Below are 21,231 nucleotides of genomic sequence, written 5' to 3' on the forward strand. Positions count from 1 at the left end.
TCATACATTCACCGCAGTACAGAGATTTGGGCATAAATCCATTGTTTTTTTGCTCACCATTCCATTCCAGTTTGGACCCAGCCATATGCAAATCAGTCTTGACCATGCACCCAATGGGAACAGTCCAGCCCGAGCTGCCAGGCCAGAATCCTTCCTGGACTGGAGGCAAGTATCCTAGGACCGATTTTGGGCTTTCAGCCCTCATCAGCCAGGATAGCTTGCCTCCAGTGCCATGAAGAGCACGGGACCCACGTCTGGGTATACCCGTCCCACTCGGGGTGAGAAATGCAAAAAGAACAATTGATGGACAGAATGCGGAACAATGTCATACATTCACCCCAGTACAGAGATCTGGGCCTAAATCCATCGTTTTTTTCCTCACATGCCATTCAGTTTGGACCCAGCCATACGCTAATCAGTCTTGACCGTGCACCCAATGGGAACAGCCCAACTCAAACTGCCAGGCCAGGTCCTCCCTGGACTGGAAGAAAGCATCCTAGGACCGGTTTGGGGCTTTCAGACCTCATCAGCCAGGATAGCGTGACTCCAGTGGCATGGAGAGCACATGACGCATGTCTGGACATACCCATCCCACTCAGGGTGAGAAATGCAAAAAGAATAATTGATGGACAGAATACAGAACAATATCATACATTCACCCGAGTACAGAGATCTGGGCCTAAATCCATTCTTTTTTTGCTCACCATGCCATTCCAGTTTGAACCCAGGCATATTCAAATCAGTCTTGACCCTGCATCCAATGGGAAGAGCCGAGCCCGAACTGCCAGGCCAGGTCCTCCCTGGACTGGAAGGAAGCATCCTAGGGCCGGTTTCGGGCTTTCAGCCCTCATCAGCCAGGATAGCTTGACTCCAGTGGCATGGAGAGTACGCGACCCACCTCTGGGCATACCCATCCCACTCGGGGTGAGAAATACAAAAAGAACAATTGATGGACAGAATGCAGAACAATGTCATACATCCACCCCAGTACAGAGATCTGGGCCTCAATCCATTCCTTTTTTCCGCACCATGCCATTCCTGTTGGGACACAGCCACATGCAAATCAGTCTTGACCCTGCGCCCAATGGGAACAATCCAGGACGAACTGCCGGGCCAGTTGCTCTCTGGACTGGAAGCAAGCATCCTAGGGTTTTCAGCCCTCATCAGCCAGGATAGCTTGACTCCAGTGACATGGAGTGTACGGGACCCACGTCTGGGCATACCCGTCCCACTTGGGGTGAGAAATGCAAAAAGAACAATTGATTGACAGTATGCAGAACAATGTCATACATTCACCGCAGTACAGAGATTTGGGCATAAATCCATTGTTTTTTTGCTCACCATTCCATTCCAGTTTGGACCCAGCCATATGCAAATCAGTCTTGACCATGCACCCAATGGGAACAGTCCAGCCCGAGCTGCCAGGCCAGAATCCTTCCTGGACTGGAGGCAAGTATCCTAGGACCGATTTTGGGCTTTCAGCCCTCATCAGCCAGGATAGCTTGCCTCCAGTGCCATGAAGAGCACGGGACCCACGTCTGGGTATACCCGTCCCACTCGGGGTGAGAAATGCAAAAAGAACAATTGATGGACAGAATGCGGAACAATGTCATACATTCACCCCAGTACAGAGATCTGGGCCTAAATCCATCGTTTTTTTCCTCACATGCCATTCAGTTTGGACCCAGCCATACGCTAATCAGTCTTGACCGTGCACCCAATGGGAACAGCCCAACTCAAACTGCCAGGCCAGGTCCTCCCTGGACTGGAAGAAAGCATCCTAGGACCGGTTTGGGGCTTTCAGACCTCATCAGCCAGGATAGCGTGACTCCAGTGGCATGGAGAGCACATGACGCATGTCTGGACATACCCATCCCACTCAGGGTGAGAAATGCAAAAAGAATAATTGATGGACAGAATACAGAACAATATCATACATTCACCCGAGTACAGAGATCTGGGCCTAAATCCATTCTTTTTTTGCTCACCATGCCATTCCAGTTTGAACCCAGGCATATTCAAATCAGTCTTGACCCTGCATCCAATGGGAAGAGCCGAGCCCGAACTGCCAGGCCAGGTCCTCCCTGGACTGGAAGGAAGCATCCTAGGGCCGGTTTCGGGCTTTCAGCCCTCATCAGCCAGGATAGCTTGACTCCAGTGGCATGGAGAGTACGCGACCCACCTCTGGGCATACCCATCCCACTCGGGGTGAGAAATACAAAAAGAACAATTGATGGACAGAATGCAGAACAATGTCATACATCCACCCCAGTACAGAGATCTGGGCCTCAATCCATTCCTTTTTTCCTCACCATGCAATTCCTGTTGGGACACAGCCACATGCAAATCAGTCTTGACCCTGCGCCCAATGGGAACAATCCAGGACGAACTGCCGGGCCAGTTGCTCTCTGGACTGGAAGCAAGCATCCTAGGGTTTTCAGCCCTCATCAGCCAGGATAGCTTGACTCCAGTGGCATGGAGTGTACGGGACCCACGTCTGGGCATACCCGTCCCACTTGGGGTGAGAAATGCAAAAAGAACAATTGATTGACAGTATGCAGAACAATGTCATACATTCACCACAGTACAGAGATCTGGGCATAAATTCATTGTTCTTTTTGCTCACCATTCCATTCCAGTTTGGACCCAGCCATATGCAAATCAGTCTTGACCCTGCACCCAATGGGAACAGTCCAGCCCGAGCTGCCAGGCCAGAATCCTTCCTGGACTGGAGGCAAGTATCCTAGGACCGATTTTGGGCTTTCAGCCCGCATCAACCAGGATAGCTTGACCCCAGTGGCATGGAGAGCACAGGTCCCACGTCTGGGCATACACATCCCACTCGGGGTGAGAAATGCAAAAAGAACAATTGATGGACAGAATGCAGAACAATGTCATACATTCACCCCAGTACAGAGATCTGGGCCTAAATTGATTGTTTTATTGCTCACCATGCCATTCCAGTTTGGACCCAGCCATATGCAAATCAGTCTTGACCCTGCGCCCAATGGGAACAGTGCAGACCGAGCTGCCAGTCCAAGTCCTCCCTGGACTGGAAGCAAGCATCCAAGTACCGGTTTCGGGCATTCAGCCCTCATCAGCCAGGATAGCTTGACTCCAGTGCCATGTAGAGCACGGGACCCACGTCTGGGCATACCCGTCCCACTCGGGGTGAGAAATGCAAAAAAGACCAATTGATGGATTGAATGCAGAACAATGTCATACATTCAACCCAGTACAGAGATCTGGGCCTAAATCCACTGTTTTTTCTTGCTCACCATGCCTTTCCAGTTTGGACCCAGCCATGTGCAAATCAGTCTTGACCCTGCGTCCAATGGGAACAGTCCGGCCCGAACTGCCAGGCCAAGTCCTCCCTGGACTGGAAGCAAGCATCCTTGGACATGTTTCGGGCTTTCAGCCCTCATCAGCCAGGATAGCTTGACTCCAGTGGCATGGAGAGCACGGGACCATGTCTGGGCATACCCGTCCCACTCAGGGTGAGAAATGCAAAAAGAACAATTGATGGACAGAATGCGGAACAATGTCATACATTCACCCCAGTACAGAGATCTGGGCCTAAATCCATTGTTTTTTTGGCTCACATTCCATTCAGTTTGGACCGAGCCATACGCTAATCAGTCTTGACCCTGCACCCAATGGGAACAGCCCAACCCAAACTGCCAGGCCAGGTCCTCCCTGGACTGGAAGGAAGCATCCTAGGACAGGTTTCTGCCTTTCAGCCCTCATCAGCCAGGATAGATTGACTCCAGTGGCATGGAGAGCACATGACGCACGTCTGGACATACCCATCCCACTCAGGGTGAGAAATGCAAAAAGAATAATTGATGGACAGAATGCAGAACAATATCATACATTCACCCCAGTACAGAGATCTGGGCCTAAATCCATTCTTTTTTTGCTCACCATGCCATTCCAGTTTGAACCCAGCCATATGCAAATCAGTCTTGACCCTGTGCCCAATGGGAACAATGCAGCCCGAACTGCTAGGCGAGGTCCTCCCTGGACTGGGAGCAAGCATCCTAGGACCAATTTCGGGCTTTCAGCCCTCATCAGCCAGGATAGCGTGACTCCAGTGGCATGCGACCCACCTCTGGGCACACCCGTCCCACTCGGGATGAGAAATACAAAAAGAACAATTGATGGACAGAATGCAGAACAATGTCATACATCCACCCCAGTACAGAGATCTGGGCCTCAAGCCATTCTGTTTTTCCTCACCATGCCATTCCTGTTTGGACACGGCCATATGCAAATCAGTCTTGACCCTGCGCCCAATGGGAACAATCCAGGATGAACTGCCGGGCCACTTGCTCTCTGGACTGGAAGCAAGCATCCTAGGACCGGTTTTGGGCTTTCAGCCCTCATCAGCCAGGATAGCTTGACTCCAGTGGCATGGAGTGTATGGGACCCACGTCTGGGCATACCCGTCAAACTCGGGGTGAGAAATGCAAAAAGAACAATTGATGGACAGTATGCAGAACAATGTCATACATGCACCGTCGTACAGAGATCTGGGCATAAATCCATTGTTTTTTTGCTCACCATGCAATTCCAGTTTGGACCCAGCCATATGCAAATCAGTCTTGACCCTGCGCCCAATGGGAACAGTCCAGCCCGAGCTGCCAGGCCAGAGTCCTTCCTCGACTGGAAGCAAGCATCCTAGGACCGGTCTCGGTCTTTCAGCCCTCATCAACCAGGATAGCTTGACTCCAGTGGCATGGAGAGCACGGGACCCACGTCTGGGCATACCCGTCCCACTCGGGGTGAGAAATGCAAAAAGAACAATTGATGGACAGAATGCAGAACAATGTCATACATACAACCCAGTACAGAGATCTGGGCCTAAATCCTTTGTTTTTTTGCTCACCATGCCATTCAGTTTGGACCCAGCCATATGCTAATCAGTCTTGACCCTGCACCCAATGGGAACAGCCCAGCCCGAACTGCCAGGCCAGGTCCTCCCTGCATTGGAAGCAAGCATCCTAGGACCGGTTTCGGGCTTTCAGCCCTCATCAGCCAGGATAGCTTGAATCCAGTGGCATGGAGAGCACGGGATCCACATCTGGGCATACCTGTCCCACTCGAGGTGAGAAATGCAGAAAGAACAATTGATGGACAGAATGCAGAACAATGTCATATATTTACCCCAGTACGGAGATCTGGCCCTAAATCCTTTGTTTTTTTGCTCACCATGCCATTCAGTTTGGACCCAGCCATATGCAAATCAGTCTCGACCCTATGCCCAGTGGGAACAGTCCATTATGAAGTGCCAGGCCAAATCCTCTTTGGACTGAAAGCAAGCATCCTAGGACCGGTTTCAGCTTTCAGCCCTCCTCAGCCCGGATAGCTTGACTCCAGTGTCATGGAGAGCACAGGACCCACGTCTGGGCATACCCGTCCCACTCGGGGTGAGACATGCAAAAAGAACAATTGATGGACAGAATGCAGAACAATGTCATACAGTCACCCCAGTACAGAGATCTGGGCCTAAATCCATTGTTTTTTTGCTCACCATGCCATTCAGTTTGGACCCAACCATATGCTTATCATTCTTGACCCTGCGCCCAATGTGAACAGCCCAGCCCGAACTGCCAGGCCAGGTCCTCCCTGGACTGGAAGCAAGCATCCCAGGACCGGTTTCGGGCTTTCAGCCCTCATGAGCCAGGATAGCTTGAATCCAGTGGCATGGAGAGCACGGGACCCACAACTGGGCATACCCATCCCACTCGAGGTGAGAAATGCCAAAAGAACAATTGATGGACAGAATGCAGAGCAATGTCATACAATCATCCCAGTACAGAGATCTGAACCTAAATTCATTGTTTTTTTGCTCACCATGCCTTTCTAGTTTGGACCCAGCCATATGCAAATCAGTCTTGACCCTGTGCCCAATAGGAACAGTGCAGCCCGAACTGCCAGGCCAGGTCCTCCCTGGACAGGAAACAAGCATCCTAGGACTAGTTTCTGGCTTTTAGCTCTCATCAGCCAGGATAGCTTGACTCCGGTGGCATGGAGAGCACGGGAGCCAAGTCGGGGCATACCCGTCCCACTCAGGGTGAGAAATGCAAAAAGAACAATTGATGGACAGAATGCGGAACAATGTCATACATTCACCCCAGTACAGAGATCTGGGCCTAAATCCATTGTTTTTTTGGCTCACATTCCATTCAGTTTGGACCGAGCCATACGCTAATCAGTCTTGACCCTGCACCCAATGGGAACAGCCCAACCCAAACTGCCAAGCCAGGTCCTCCCTGGACTGGAAGGAAGCATCCTAGGACAGGTTTCTGCCTTTCAGCCCTCATCAGCCAGGATAGATTGACTCCAGTGGCATGGAGAGCACATGACGCACGTCTGGACATACCCATCCCACTCAGGGTGAGAAATGCAAAAAGAATAATTGATGGACAGAATGCAGAACAATATCATACATTCACCCAAGTACAGAGATCTGGGCCTAAATCCATTCTTTTTTTGCTCACCATGCCATTCCAGTTTGAACCCAGCCATATGCAAATCAGTCTTGACCCTGTGCCCAATGGGAACAATGCAGCCCGAACTGCTAGGCCAGGTCCTCCCTGGACTGGGAGCAAGCATCCTAGGACCAGTTTCGGGCTTTCAGCCCACATCAGCCAGGATAGCGTGACTCCAGTGGCATGCGACCCACCTCTGGGCACACCCGTCCCACTCGGGATGAGAAATACAAAAAGAACAATTGATGGACAGAAGGCAGAACAATGTCATACATCCACCCCAGTACAGAGATCTGGGCCTCAAGCCATTCTGTTTTTCCTCACCATGCCATTCCTGTTTGGACACAGCCATATGCAAATCAGTCTTGACCCTGCGCCCAATGGGAACAATCCAGGACGAACTGCCGGGCCACTTGCTCTCTGGACTGGAAGCAAGCATCCTAGGACCGGTTTTGGGCTTTCAGCCCTCATCAGCCAGGATAGCTTGACTCCAGTGGCATGGAGTGTATGGGACCCACGTCTGGGCATACCCGTCAAACTCGGGGTGAGAAATGCAAAAAGAACAATTGATGGACAGTATGCAGAACAATGTCATACATTCACCGTCGTACAGAGATCTGGGCATAAATCCATTGTTTTTTTGCTCACCATGCAATTCCAGTTTGGACCCAGCCATATGCAAATCAGTCTTGACCCTGCGCCCAATGGGAACAGTCCAGCCCGAGCTGCCAGGCCAGAGTCCTTCCTCGACTGGAAGCAAGCATCCTAGGACCGGTCTCGGTCTTTCAGCCCTCATCAACCAGGATAGCTTGACTCCAGTGGCATGGAGAGCACGGGACCCACGTCTGGGCATACCCGTCCCACTCGGGGTGAGAAATGCAAAAAGAACAATTGATGGACAGAATGCAGAACAATGTCATACATTCACCCCAGTACAGAGATCTGGGCCTAAATCCATTGTTTAGTTGCTCACAATGCCATTCCAGTTTGGACCCAGCCATATGCAAATCAGTCTTGACCCTGCGCCCAATGGGAACAGTCCAGCCCCAGCTGCCAGGCCAGGTCCTCCTGGACTGGAAGCTAGCATCCTTGGACCGGATTTGGGCTTTCAGCCCTCATCAGCCAGGATAGCTTGAATCCAGAGGCATGGAGAGCACGGGACCCACGTCTGGGCATACCCATCCCACTCAGGGTGAGAAATGCAAAAAGAGCAATTGATGGACAGAATGCAGAACAATGTCATACATACACCCCAGTACAGAGATCTGGGCCTAACTCCTTTGTTTTTTTGCTCACCATGCCATTCAGTTTGGACCCAGCCATATGCTAATCAGTCTTGACCCTGCACCCAATGGGAACAGCCCAGCCCGAACTGCCAGGCCAGGTCCTCCCTGCATTGGAAGCAAGCATCCTAGGACCGGTTTCGGGCTTTCAGCCCTCATCAGCCAGGATAGCTTGAATCCAGTGGCATGGAGAGCACGGGATCCACATCTGGGCATACCTGTCCCACTCGAGGTGAGAAATGCAGAAAGAACAATTGATGGACAGAATTCAGAACAATGTCATATATTTACCCCAGTACGGAGATCTGGCCCTAAATCCTTTGTTTTTTTGCTCACCATGCCATTCAGTTTGGACCCAGCCATATGCAAATCAGTCTTGACCCTATGCCCAGTGGGAACAGTCCATTATGAAGTGCCAGGCCAAATCCTCTCTGGACTGAAAGCAAGCATCCTAGGACCGGTTTCAGCTTTCAGCCCTCCTCAGCCCGGATAGCTTGACTCCAGTGTCATAGAGAGCACAGGACCCACGTCTGGGCATACCCGTCCCACTCGGGGTGAGACATGCAAAAAGAACAATTGATGGACAGAATGCAGAACAATGTCATACAGTCACCCCAGTACAGAGATCTGGGCCTAAATCCATTGTTTTTTTGCTCACCATGCCATTCAGTTTGGACCCAACCATATGCTTATCAGTCTTGACCCTGCGCCCAATGTGAACAGCCCAGCCCGAACTGCCAGGCCAGGTCCTCCCTGGACTGGAAGCAAGCATCCCAGGACCGGTTTCGGGCTTTCAGCCCTCATGAGCCAGGATAGCTTGAATCCAGTGGCATGGAGAGCAGGGGACCCACAACTGGGCATACCCATCCCACTCGAGGTAAGAAATGCCAAAAGAACAATTGATGGACAGAATGCAGAGCAATGTCATACAATCATCCCAGTACAGAGATCTGAACCTAAATTAATTGTTTTTTTGCTCACCATGCCTTTCCAGTTTGGACCCAGCCATATGCAAATCAGTCTTGACCCTGCGCCCAATAGGAACAGTGCAGCCCGAACTGCCAGGCCAGGTCCTCCCTGGACAGGAAACAAGCATCCTAGGACTGGTTTCTGGCTTTTAGCCCTCATCAGCCAGGATAGCTTGACTCCGGTGGCATGGAGAGCACGGGAGCCAAGTCGGGGCATTCCCGTCCCATTCAGGGTGAGAAATGCAAAAAGAACAATTGATGGACAGAATGCAGAACAATGTCATATATTCACCCCAGTACAGAGATCTGGGCCTAAATACTTTGCTTTTTTGCTCACCATGCCATTCAGTTTGGACCCAGCCATATGCAAATCAGTCTTGACCCTGCGCCCAATGGGAACAGCCCAGCCCAAACTGCCAGGCCAGGTCCTCCCTGGACTGGAAGCAAGCATCCTAGGACCGGTTTCGGGCTTTCAGCCCACATCAGCCAGGATAGCTTGAATCCACTGGCATGGAGAGCACGTGACCTACGTCTCGGTATACCCGTCCCACTCGGGGTGAGAAATGCAAAAAGAACAGTTGATGGACACAATGCAGAACAATGTCATACATTCACCCCAGTACAGAGATCTGGGCCTAAATCCATTGTGTTTTTGCTCACCATGCCATTCCAGTTTGGACCCAGCAATATGCAAATCGTCTTGACCCTGCACCGAATGGGAACAGTGCACCCCGAACTGCCAGGCCAAGTCCTCCCTGGACTGCAAGCAAACATCCTAGGACTGGTATTGGCCTCTCAGCCCTCATCAGCCAGGATAGCTTGACTCCAGTGGCATGGAAAGCACGGGACCCATATCAGGGCATTCCCATCCCACCACTCGGGGTGAGAAATGCAAAAAGAACAATTGAAGGATAGAATGTAAATGTAAATGTAAATGTTGTAGACTTGTAAAGCGCACAGCTGCCCCAGCAACGGGGCGTCCCGGCGCTGTAGACCGCTGGGGAACCCATCCTGGCTATCCCTGTGAGATGGTCCCTTTCTGGGTATCTCCAAGGTGAAACCAGGCATCCTCGGCGTCTGTGGGGGGCCGTTGTAGAGATGAGGCAAGCTTAATGCCCAGAGTTGCCGAGTGTGTTCCTGGTTAGAGTAGGTACCGAGGCGAGAATTATCGAGTCCGTTTTGACCCTGGTCTATGACCCTGCCGCGTCGGGAATTGAACCCTGGTCCCTGGCCGATTCTCTGCTTACGGGTCTGCCACCTCTAACTAGTGAGCCACACCTCTCCACAGTGAGCCACACCTCTCCACAGAGAGGTGCAGAACAATGTCACACATTCACCCCAGTACAGAGATCTGTGCCTAAATCCACAGTTGTTTTGCTCACCATGCCATTCCAGTTTGGACCCAGCCATATTCAAATCAGTCTTGACCCTGCGCCCAATGGGAACAATCCAGGAAGAACTGCCAGGCCAGTTCCTCTCTGGTTTGGAAGCAAGCATCCTAGGACCGTTTTCGGGCTTTCAGCCCTTTATCAGCCAAGATAGCTTGACTCCAGTGGCATGGAGGGCACGGGACCCACGTCTCGGCATACCCGTCCCACTCGGGGTGAGAAATGCAAAAAGAACAATTGATGAACAGAATGCAGAACAATGTCATACTTTCACCCCAGTACAGCGATCTGGGCCTAAATCCATTTTTTTTTTGCTCACCATACGATTCCAGTTTGTACCCAGCCATATGCAAATCAGTCTTGCCCTGCAACCAGTGGGAACAGTCAAGCCCGAACTGCCAGGCCAAGTCCTCCCTGGACTGAAAGTAAGCATCCTAGGACCGGTTTCGGGCTTTCAGCCCTCCTCAGCCAGGATAGCTTGACTCCAGTGGCATGGAGAGCACGGGACCCACGTCTCGGCATACCCGTCCCACTCGGGGTGAGAAATGCAAAAGGAACGATTGATGAACAGAATGCAGAACAATGTCATACATTCACACCAGTACAGAGATCTGGGTCTAAATTCATTGTTTTTTAGCTCACCATGCCATTCGAGTTTGGACCCAGCCATATGCAAATCAGTCTTGACACGGCGCCCAATGGGAACAATCCAGGACGAACTGCCAGGCCAGTTCATCTCTGGACTGGAAGCAAGCATACTAGGACTGGTTTCGGGGTTTCAGCCCTCATCAGCCAGGATAGCTTGACTCCAGGCGCATGGAGAGTACCGGACCCACGTCTGGGCATACCCATCCTACTCGGGGTGAGACGTGCAAAAAGAACAATTGCTGGACATAATGCAGAACAATGTCATACATTCATCCCAGTACAGAGATCTGGGCCTAAATCCATTGTTTTTTTTCCTCACCATGCCATTCCAGTTTGGACCCAGCCATATGCAAATCAGTCTTGAGCCTGCGCCCAATGGGACCAGTCCACCCGAACTGCCAGGCCAAGTCCTCCCTGGACTGAAAGCAAGCATCCTAGGACCGGTTTCGGGCTTTCAGCCCTCCTCAGCCAGGATAGCTTGACTCCAGTGGCATGAAAAGCACAGGACCCATGTCTGGGCATACCCATCCACTCGGGGTGAGTAATGCAAAAAGAACAATTGATGGACAGAATGCAGAACAATGTCATACATTCACACCAGTACAGAGATCTGGGCCTAAATTCATTGTTTTTTAGCTCACCATGCCATTCCAGTTTGGACCCAGCCATATGCAAATCAGTCTTGACACTGCGCCCAATGGGAACAATCCAGGACGAACTGCCAGGCCAGTTCATCTCTGGACTGGAAGCAAGCGTCCTAAGACCGGTTTCGGGCTTACAGCCCTCATCAGCCAGGATAGCTTGACTCCAGTGGCATGGAGAGCACGGGACCCACGTCTGGGCATACCCGTCCTACTCGGGGTGAGACATGGAAAAAGAACAATTGATGGACAGAATGCAGAACAATGCCATACATTCACCCCAGTACAAAGATCTGGGCCTAAATCCTTTGCATTTTTGCTCACCATGCCATTCAGTTTGGACCCAGCCATATGCAAATCAGTCTTGACCCTGCGCCCAATGGGAACAGCCCAGCCCGAACTGCCAGGCCAGGTCCTCCCTGGACTGGAAGCAAGCATCCTAGGACCCGTGTCGGGCTTTCAGCCCTCATTAGCCATGATAGCTTGACTCCAGTGGTATGGAGAGCACGGGACCCACATCTGGGCATACCCGTCCCACTCTGGGTGAGAAATGCAAAAAGAACAATTGATGGACAGAACAATGTCATACATTCACCACAGTACAGAGAGCTGGTCCTAAATCCATTGTTTTTTTTCTCACAATGCCTCTCCTGTTTGGACCAAGCGATATGCAAATCCGTCTTGACCCTGCGCCCAATGGGAACAGTCCAGCCCGAGCTGCCAGGCCAGGTCCTCCTGGACTGGAAAATAGCATCCTAGGACCGGTTTCGGGCTTTCAGCCCTTATCAGCCAGGATAGCTTGAATCCAGTGGCATGGAGAGCACGGGACCCACGTCTGAGCATACCCATCCCACTCAGGGTGAGAAATGCAAAAAGAGCAATTGATGGACAGAATGCAGAACAATGTCATACATACACCCCCAGTACAGAGATCTGGGCCTAAATCCTTTGTTTTTTTGCTCACCATGCCATTCAGTTTGGACCCAGCCATATGTGAATCAGTCTTGACCCTGCGCCCAATGGGAACTTCCCAGCCTGAACTGCCTCGCCAGGTCTTCACTGAACTGGAAGCAAGCTTCCTAGGACCGGTTTTGGGCTTTCAGCCCTCATCGGCCAGGATACCTTGACTCCAGTGGCATGGAGAGTACGGGACCCACATCTGGGCATACCCGTCCCACTCGGTGTGAGAAAAGCAAAAAGAACAATTGATGGAAAGTATGCAGAACAATGTCATACATTCACCCCAGTACAGAGATCTGGTCCTAAATCCATTGTATTTGTCCTCACCATGACATTCCAGTTTTGACCCAGCCATACGCAAAAAAGTTTTGACCCTGCCCCCAAAGGGAACAGTCCATCCTGAACTGCCAGGCCAGGTCCTCCCTGGACTGAAAGCAAGTATTCTAGGACCGATTTCGGGCTTTCAGCCCTCATCAGCCAGGATAGCTTGACCCCAGTGGCATGGAAAGAACGGGACCCACATCTGGGCGTACCCGTCCCACTCGGGGTGAGAAATGTAAAAAGAGCAATTGATGGACTGAATGCAGAACAATGTCATACATTCACCCCAGTACAGAGATGTGGGCCTAAATCTATTGTTTTTTTTTGCTCACCATGCCATTCCAGTTTGGACCAAGCCATGTGCAAATCAGTCTAGACCCTGCGCCCAATGGGAACAGCCGAGCCTGAACTGCCAGGCCAGGTCCTCCCAGGACTGGAAGGAAGCATCCTAGGACCGGTTTCGGGCTTTCTGCCCTCATCGGCCGGGATAGCTTGAGTCCAGTGGCATGGAGAGGACGGGACCCATGTCTGGGCATACCCGTCCCACTCAGGGTGAGAAATGCAAAAAGAACAATTGATGGACAGAATGTAGGACAATGTCATACATTCACCAGACTACAGAGATCTGGGCCTAAATCCACAATTATTTTCCTCACCATGCCATTCCAGTTTGGACCCAGCCATATGCAAATCACACGTGCCCAATGGGAACAATCCAGGACAAACTGACAGGCCAGTTGCTCTGTGGACTGGAAGCAAGCATCCTAGGACCGGTTTCGGGTTTTCAGCCCTCATCAGGCAGGATAGCTTGACTCCAGTGGCATGGAGAGTACGGGACCCACGTCTGGGCATACCCGTCCCACTCGGGGTGAGAAATGAAAAAAGAACAATTGATGAACAGAATGCAGAACAATGTCATACTTTCACCCCAGTACAGCGATCTGGGCCTAAATCCATTTTTTTTTTGCTCACCATACGATTCCAGTTTTACCCAGCCATATGCAAATCAGTCTTGCCCTGCAACCAGTGGGAACAGTCAAGCCCGAACTGCCAGGCCAAGTCCTCCCTGGACTGAAAGTAAGCATCCTAGGACCGGTTTCGGGCTTTCAGCCCTCCTCAGCCAGGATAGCTTGACTCCAGTGGCATGGAGAGCACGGGACCCACGTCTCGGCATACCCGTCCCACTCGGGGTGAGAAATGCAAAAGGAACGATTGATGAACAGAATGCAGAACAATGTCATACATTCACACCAGTACAGAGATCTGGGTCTAAATTCATTGTTTTTTAGCTCACCATGCCATTCGAGTTTGGACCCAGCCATATGCAAATCAGTCTTGACACGGCGCCCAATGGGAACAATCCAGGACGAACTGCCAGGCCAGTTCATCTCTGGACTGGAAGCAAGCATACTAGGACTGGTTTCGGGGTTTCAGCCCTCATCAGCCAGGATAGCTTGACTCCAGTGGCATGGAGAGTACCGGACCCACGTCTGGGCATACCCATCCTACTCGGGGTGAGACGTGCAAAAAGAACAATTGCTGGACATAATGCAGAACAATGTCAAACATTCATCCCAGTACAGAGATCCGGGCCTAAATCCATTGTTTTTTTTCCTCACCATGCCATTCCAGTTTGGACCCAGCCATATGCAAATCAGTCTTGACCCTGCGCCCAGTGGGAACAGTCCAGCCCGAACTGCCAGGCCAAGTCCTCCCTGGACTGAAAGCAAGCATCCTAGGACCGGTTTTGGGCTTTCAGCCCTCCTCAGCCAGGATAGCTTGACTCCAGTGGCATGAAAATCACAGGACTCATGTCTGGGCATACCCGTTCCACTCGGGGTGAGAAATGCAAAAAGAACAATTGATGGACAGAATGCAGAACAATGTCAGACATTCACACCAGTAGAGAGATCTGGGTCTAAATTCATTGTTTTTTAGCTCACCATGCCATTCCAGTTTGGACACAGCCATATGCAAATCAGTCTTAACACTGCGCCCAATGGGAACAATCCAGGACGAACTGCCAGGCCAGTTCATCTCTGGACTGGAAGCAAGCATCCTAGGACCGGTTTCGGGCTTACAGCCCTCATCAGCCAGGATAGCTTGACTCCAGTGGCATGGAGAGTACCGGACCCACGTCTGGGCATACCCGTCCTACTCGGGGTGAGACATGCAAAAAGAACAATTGCTGGACAGAATGCAGAACAATGTCATACATTCACCCCAGTACAGAGATCGGGGCCTAAATCTATTGTTTTTTAGCTCACCATGCCATTCCAGTTTGGACCCAGTCATATGCAAATCAGTCTTGACCCTGCGCCCAATGGGAACAGTCCAGCCCGAACTGCCAGGCCACGTCCTCCCTGGAGTGGAAGCAAGCATCCTAGGACCAGTTTCGGGCTTTCAGCCCTCATCAGCCAGGATAGCTTGACTCCAGTGGCATGGAGAGCACGGGACCCACGTCTCGGCATACCCGTCCCACAAGGGGTGAGAAATGCAAAAAGAACGATTGATGAACAGAATGCAGAACAATGTCATACATTCACCCCAGTACAGAGATCTGGGTCTAAATCCCTTTTTTTTTTTGCTCACCATGCCATTCCAGTTTGGACCCAGCCATATGCAAATCAGTCTTGACCCTGCGCCCAGTGGGAACAGTCCAGCCCGAACTGCCAGGCCAAGTCCTCCCTGGACTGAAAGTAAGCATCCTAGGACCGGTTTCGGGCTTTCAGCCCTCCTCAGCCAGGATAGCTTGACTCCAGTGGCATGGAGAGCACGGGCCCCACGTCTGGGCATACCCATCCCACTCGGGGTGAGACTTGCAAAAAGAACAATTGATGGACAGAACAATGTCATACATTCACCACAGTACAGAGATCTGGTCCTAAATCCATTTTTTTTTTTCTCACAATGCCACTCCTGTTTGGACCAAGCGATATGCAAATCCGTCTTGACCCTGCGCCCAATGGGAACAGTCCAGCCCGAGCTGCCAGGCCAGGTCCTCCTGGACTGGAAAATAGCATCCTAGGACCGGTTTCGGGCTTTCAGCCCTTATCAGCCAGGATAGCTTGAATCCAGTGGCATGGAGAGCACGGGACCCACGTCTGAGCATACCCATCCCACTCAGGGTGAGAAATGCAAAAAGAGCAATTGATGGACAGAATGCAGAACAATGTCATACATACACCCCCAGTACAGAGATCTGGGCCTAAATCCTTTGTTTTTTTGCTCACCATGCCATTCAGTTTGGACCCAGCCATATGTGAATCAGTCTTGACCCTGCGCCCAATGGGAACTGCCCAGCCTGAACTGCCTCGCCAGGTCTTCACTGAACTGGAAGCAAGCTTCCTAGGACCGGTTTTGGGCTTTCAGCCCTCATCGGCCAGGATACCTGGACTCCAGTGGCATGGAGAGTACGGGACCCACATCTGGGCATACCCGTCCCACTCGGTGTGAGAAAAGCAAAAAGAACAATTGATGGAAAGTATGCAGAACAATGTCATACATTCACCCCAGTACAGAGATCTGGTCCTAAATCCATTGTATTTGTCCTCACCATGACATTCCAGTTTGGACCCAGCCATACGCAAAAAAGTTTTGACCCTGCCCCCAAAGGGAACAGTCCGTCCTGAACTGCCAGGCCAGGTCCTCCCTGGACTGAAAGCAAGTATTCTAGGACCGATTTCGGGCTTTCAGCCCTCATCAGCCAGGATAGCTTGACCCCAGTGGCATGGAGAGAACGGGACCCACATCTGGGCGTACCCGTCCCACTCGGGGTGAGAAATGTAAAATGAGCAATTGATGGACTGAATGCAGAACAATGTCATACATTCACCCCAGTACAGAGATGTGGGCCTAAATCTATTGGGTTTTTTTGCTCACCATGCCATTCCAGTTTGGACCAAGCCATGTGCAAATCAGTCTTGACCCTGCGCCCAATGGGAACAGTCCAGACCGAACTGCCAGGCCCAGTCCTCCCTGGACTGGAAGCAAGCATCCAAGGACCGGTTTCGGGATTTCAGCCCTCACCAGCCTGGATAGCTTGACTCCAGTGGCATGGAGAGAACGGGACCCACGGCTGGGCATACCCGTCCCACTCGGGGTGAGAAATGCAAAAAGAACAATTGATGGACAGAATGCAGAACAATGTCATACATTCACCCTAGTACAGAGATCTGGGCCTAAATCCATTGTTTTTTTGCTCACCATGCCATTCAGTTTGGAACCAGCCATATGCTAACCAGTCTAGACCCTGCGCCCAATGGGAACAGCCGAGCCTGAACTGCCAGGCCAGGTCCTCCCAGGACTGGAAGGAAGCATCCTAGGAACGGTTTCGGGCTTTCTTCCCTCATCGGCCGGGATAGCTTGAGTCCAGTTGCATGGAGAGGACGGGACCCACGTCTGGGCATACCCGTCCCACTCAGGGTGAGAAATGCAAAAAGAACAATTGATGGACAGAATGCAGAACAATGTCATACATTCACCAGACTACAGAGATCTGGGCCTAAATCCACAATTTTTTTCTCACCATGCCATTCCAGTTTGGACCCAGCCATATGCAAATCACACTTGACCCTGTGCCCAATGGGAACAATCTAGGACAAACTGACAGGCCAGTTGCTCTGTGGACTGGAAGCAAGCATCCTAGGACCGGTTTCGGGTTTTCAGCCCTCATCAGGCAGGATAGCTTGACTCCAGTGGCATGGAGAGTACGGGACCCACGTCTGGGCATACCCGTCCCACTCGGGGTGAAAAATGCAAAAACAACAATTGATGGACAGAATGCAGAACAGTGTCATACATTCACCCCAGTACAGAGATATGGGCTGAAATCTATTGTTTTTTTGCTTACCATGCTGTTCCAGTTTGGACCCAGCCATATGCAAATCAGTCTTGACCCTGCGCCCAATGGGAACAGCCCAGCCCGAACTGCCAGGCCAGGTCCTCCCTGGACTGGAAGCAAGCATCCTAGGACCCGTTTCGGGCTTTCAGCCCTCATTAGCCATGATAGCTTGACTCCAGTGGTATGGAGAGCACGGGACCCACATCTGGGCATACCCGTCCCACTCTGGGTGAGAAATGCAAAAAGAACAATTGATGGACAGAACAATGTCATACATTCACCACAGTACAGAGATCTGGTCCTAAATCCATTGTTTTTTTTCTCACAATGCCACTCCTGTTTGGACCAAGCGATATGCAAATCCGTCTTGACCCTGCGCCCAATGGGAACAGTCCAGCCCGAGCTGCCAGGCCAGGTCCTCCTGGACTGGAAAATAGCATCCTAGGACCGGTTTCGGGCTTTCAGCCCTTATCAGCCAGGATAGCTTGAATCCAGTGGCATGGAGAGCACGGGACCCACGTCTGAGCATACCCATCCCACTCAGGGTGAGAAATGCAAAAAGAGCAATTGATGGACAGAATGCAGAACAATGTCATACATACACCCCCAGTACAGAGATCTGGGCCTAAATCCTTTGTTTTTTTGCTCACCATGCCATTCAGTTTGGACCCAGCCATATGTGAATCAGTCTTGACCCTGCGCCCAACGGGAACTGCCCAGCCTGAACTGCCTCGCCAGGTCTTCACTGAACTGGAAGCAAGCTTCCTAGGACCGGTTTTGGGCTTTCAGCCCTCATCGGCCAGGATACCTTGACTCCAGTGGCATGGAGAGTACGGGACCCACATCTGGGCATACCCATCCCACTCGGTGTGAGAAAAGCAAAAAGAACAATTGATGGAAAGTATGCAGAACAATGTCATACATTCACCCCAGTACAGAGATCTGGTCCTAAATCCATTGTATTTGTCCTCACCATGACATTCCAGTTTGGACCCAGCCATACGCAAAAAAGTTTTGACCCTGCCCCCAAAGTGAACAGTCCATCCTGAACTGCCAGGCCAGGTCCTCCCTGGACTGAAAGCAAGTATTCTAGGACCGATTTCCGGCTTTCAGCCCTCATCAGCCAGGATAGCTTGACCCCAGTGGCATGGAGAGAACGGGACCCACATCTGGGCGTACCCGTCCCACTCGGGGTGAGAAATGTAAAAAGAGCAATTGATGGACTGAATGCAGAACAATGTCATACATTCACCCCAGTACAGAGATGTGGGCCTAAATCTATTGGTTTTTTTTGCTCACCATGCCATTCCAGTTTGGACCAAGCCATGTGCAAATCAGTCTTGACCTTGCCCCCAAAGGGAACAGTCCAGACTGAACTGCCAGGCCAGGTCCTCCCTGGACTGAAAGCAAGCATCCAAGGACCGGTTTCGGGATTTCAGCCCTCATCAGCCTGGATAGCTTGACTCCAGTGGCATGGAGAGAACGGGACCCACGGCTGGGCATACCCGTCCCACTCGGGGTGAGAAATGCAAAAAGAACAATTGATGGACAGAATGCAGAACAATGTCATACATTCACCCTAGTACAGAGATCTGGGCCTAAATCCATTGTTTTTTTGCTCACCCTGCCATTCAGTTTGGAACCAGCCATATGCTAATCAGTCTAGACCCTGCGCCCAATGGGAACAGCCGAGCCTGAACTGCCAGGCCAGGTCCTCCCAGGACTGGAAGGAAGCATCCTAGGACCAGTTTCGGGCTTTCTGCCCTCATCGGCCGGGATAGCTTGAGTCCAGTGGCATGGAGAGGACGGGACCCACGTCTGGGCATACCCGTCCCACTCAGGGTGATAAATGCAAAAAGAACAATTGATGGACAGAATGCAGAACAATGTCATACATTCACCAGACTACAGAGATCTGGGCCTAAATCCACAGTTTTTTTCCTCACCATGCCATTCCAGTTTGGACCCAGCCATATGCAAATCACACTTAACCCTGTGCCCAATGGGAACAATCTAGGACAAACTGACAGGCCAGTTGCTCTGTGGACTGGAAGCAAGCATCCTAGGACCGGTTTCAGGTTTTCAGCCCTCATCAGGCAGGATAGCTTGACTCCAGTGGCATGGAGAGTACGGGACCCACGTCTGGGCATACCCATCCCACTCGGGGTGAAAAATGCAAAAACAACAATTGATGGACAGAATGCAGAACAATCTCATACATTCAAGCCAGTACAGAGATCTGGGCCTAAATCCATTGTGTTTTTTGCTCACCATGCCATTCCAGTTTGGACCCAGCCATGTGCAAATCAGTCTTGACCCTGCGCCCAATGGGAACAGCCAGCACGAACTGCCAGGCCAGGTCCTCCCTTGACTGGAAGGAAGCATCCTAGGACCGGTTTCGGGCATTCAGCCCTCATCAACCAGGATAGCTTGACCCCCGTTCGATGGAGAGCACGAGACCCAAGTCTGGGCATACCCGTCCCACTCGGGGTGAGAAATGCAAAAAGAACAATTGATGGACAGAATGCGGAACAATGTCATACATTCACCCCAGTACAGAGATCTGGGCCTAAATCCATTGTTGTTTTGCTCACATGCCATTCAGTTTGGACCCAACCATACGCTAATCAGTCTTAACCCTGTACCCAATGGGAACAGCCCAACCCGAACTGCCAGGCCAGGTCCTCCCTGGACTGGAAGGAAGCATCCTAGGACCGGTTTGAGTCTTTCAGCCCTCATCAGCCAGGATAGCGTGAATCCAGTGGCATGGAGAGCACATGACGCACGTCTGGACATACCCATCCCACTCAGGGTGAGAAATGCAAAAAGAATAATTGATGGACAGAATGCAGAACAATATCATACATTCACCCCAGTACAGAGATCTGGGTCTAAATCCATTCTTTTTTTGCTCACCATGCCATTCCAGTTTGAACCCAGCCATATGCAAATCAGTCTTGACCCTGTGCCCAATGGGAACAATGCAGCCCGAACTGCCAGGCCAGGTCCTCCCTGGACTGGAAGCAAGCATCCTAGGACCAGTTTCAGGCTTTCAACCCTCATCAGCCAGGATAGCTTGACATCAGTGGCATGCAGAGTACGCGACCCACCTCAGGGCATCCCGTCCCATTCGGGGTGAGAAATGCAAAAAGAACAATTGATTGACAGTATGCAGAACAATGTCATACATTCACCGCAGTACAGAGATCTGGGCATAAATCCATAGTTTTTTTACTCACCATGCCATTCCAGTTTGGACCCAGCCATATGCAAATCAGTCTTGACCCTGCGCCCAATGGGAACAGTCCAGCCCGAGCTGCCAGGCCAGGTCCTCCCTGGACTGGAAGCAAGTATCCTAGGACAGGTTTCGGGCTTTCAGCCCTCATCAGCCAGGATAGCTTGACTCCAGTGGCATGGAGAGCACGGGACCCACATCTGGGCATACCCGTCCCACTCGGGGTGAGAAATGCAAAAAGAACAATTGATGGACAGAATGCAGAACAATGTCATACATTCACCCCAGTTCAGAGATCTGGGCCTAAATCCATTGTGTTTTTTGATCACCTTGCCATTCCAGTTTGGACCCAGCCATGTGCAAATCAGTCTTGACCCTGCGCCCAATGGCAACAGTCCAGCCCGAACTGACAGGCCAGGTCCTCCCTGGACTGGAAGCAGCATCCTAGGA

The sequence above is a fragment of the Triturus cristatus genome, chromosome 1_1, assembly GCF_964204655.1.
Source record: "Triturus cristatus chromosome 1_1, aTriCri1.1, whole genome shotgun sequence".
NCBI classification, from domain to species: domain Eukaryota; kingdom Metazoa; phylum Chordata; class Amphibia; order Caudata; family Salamandridae; genus Triturus; species Triturus cristatus.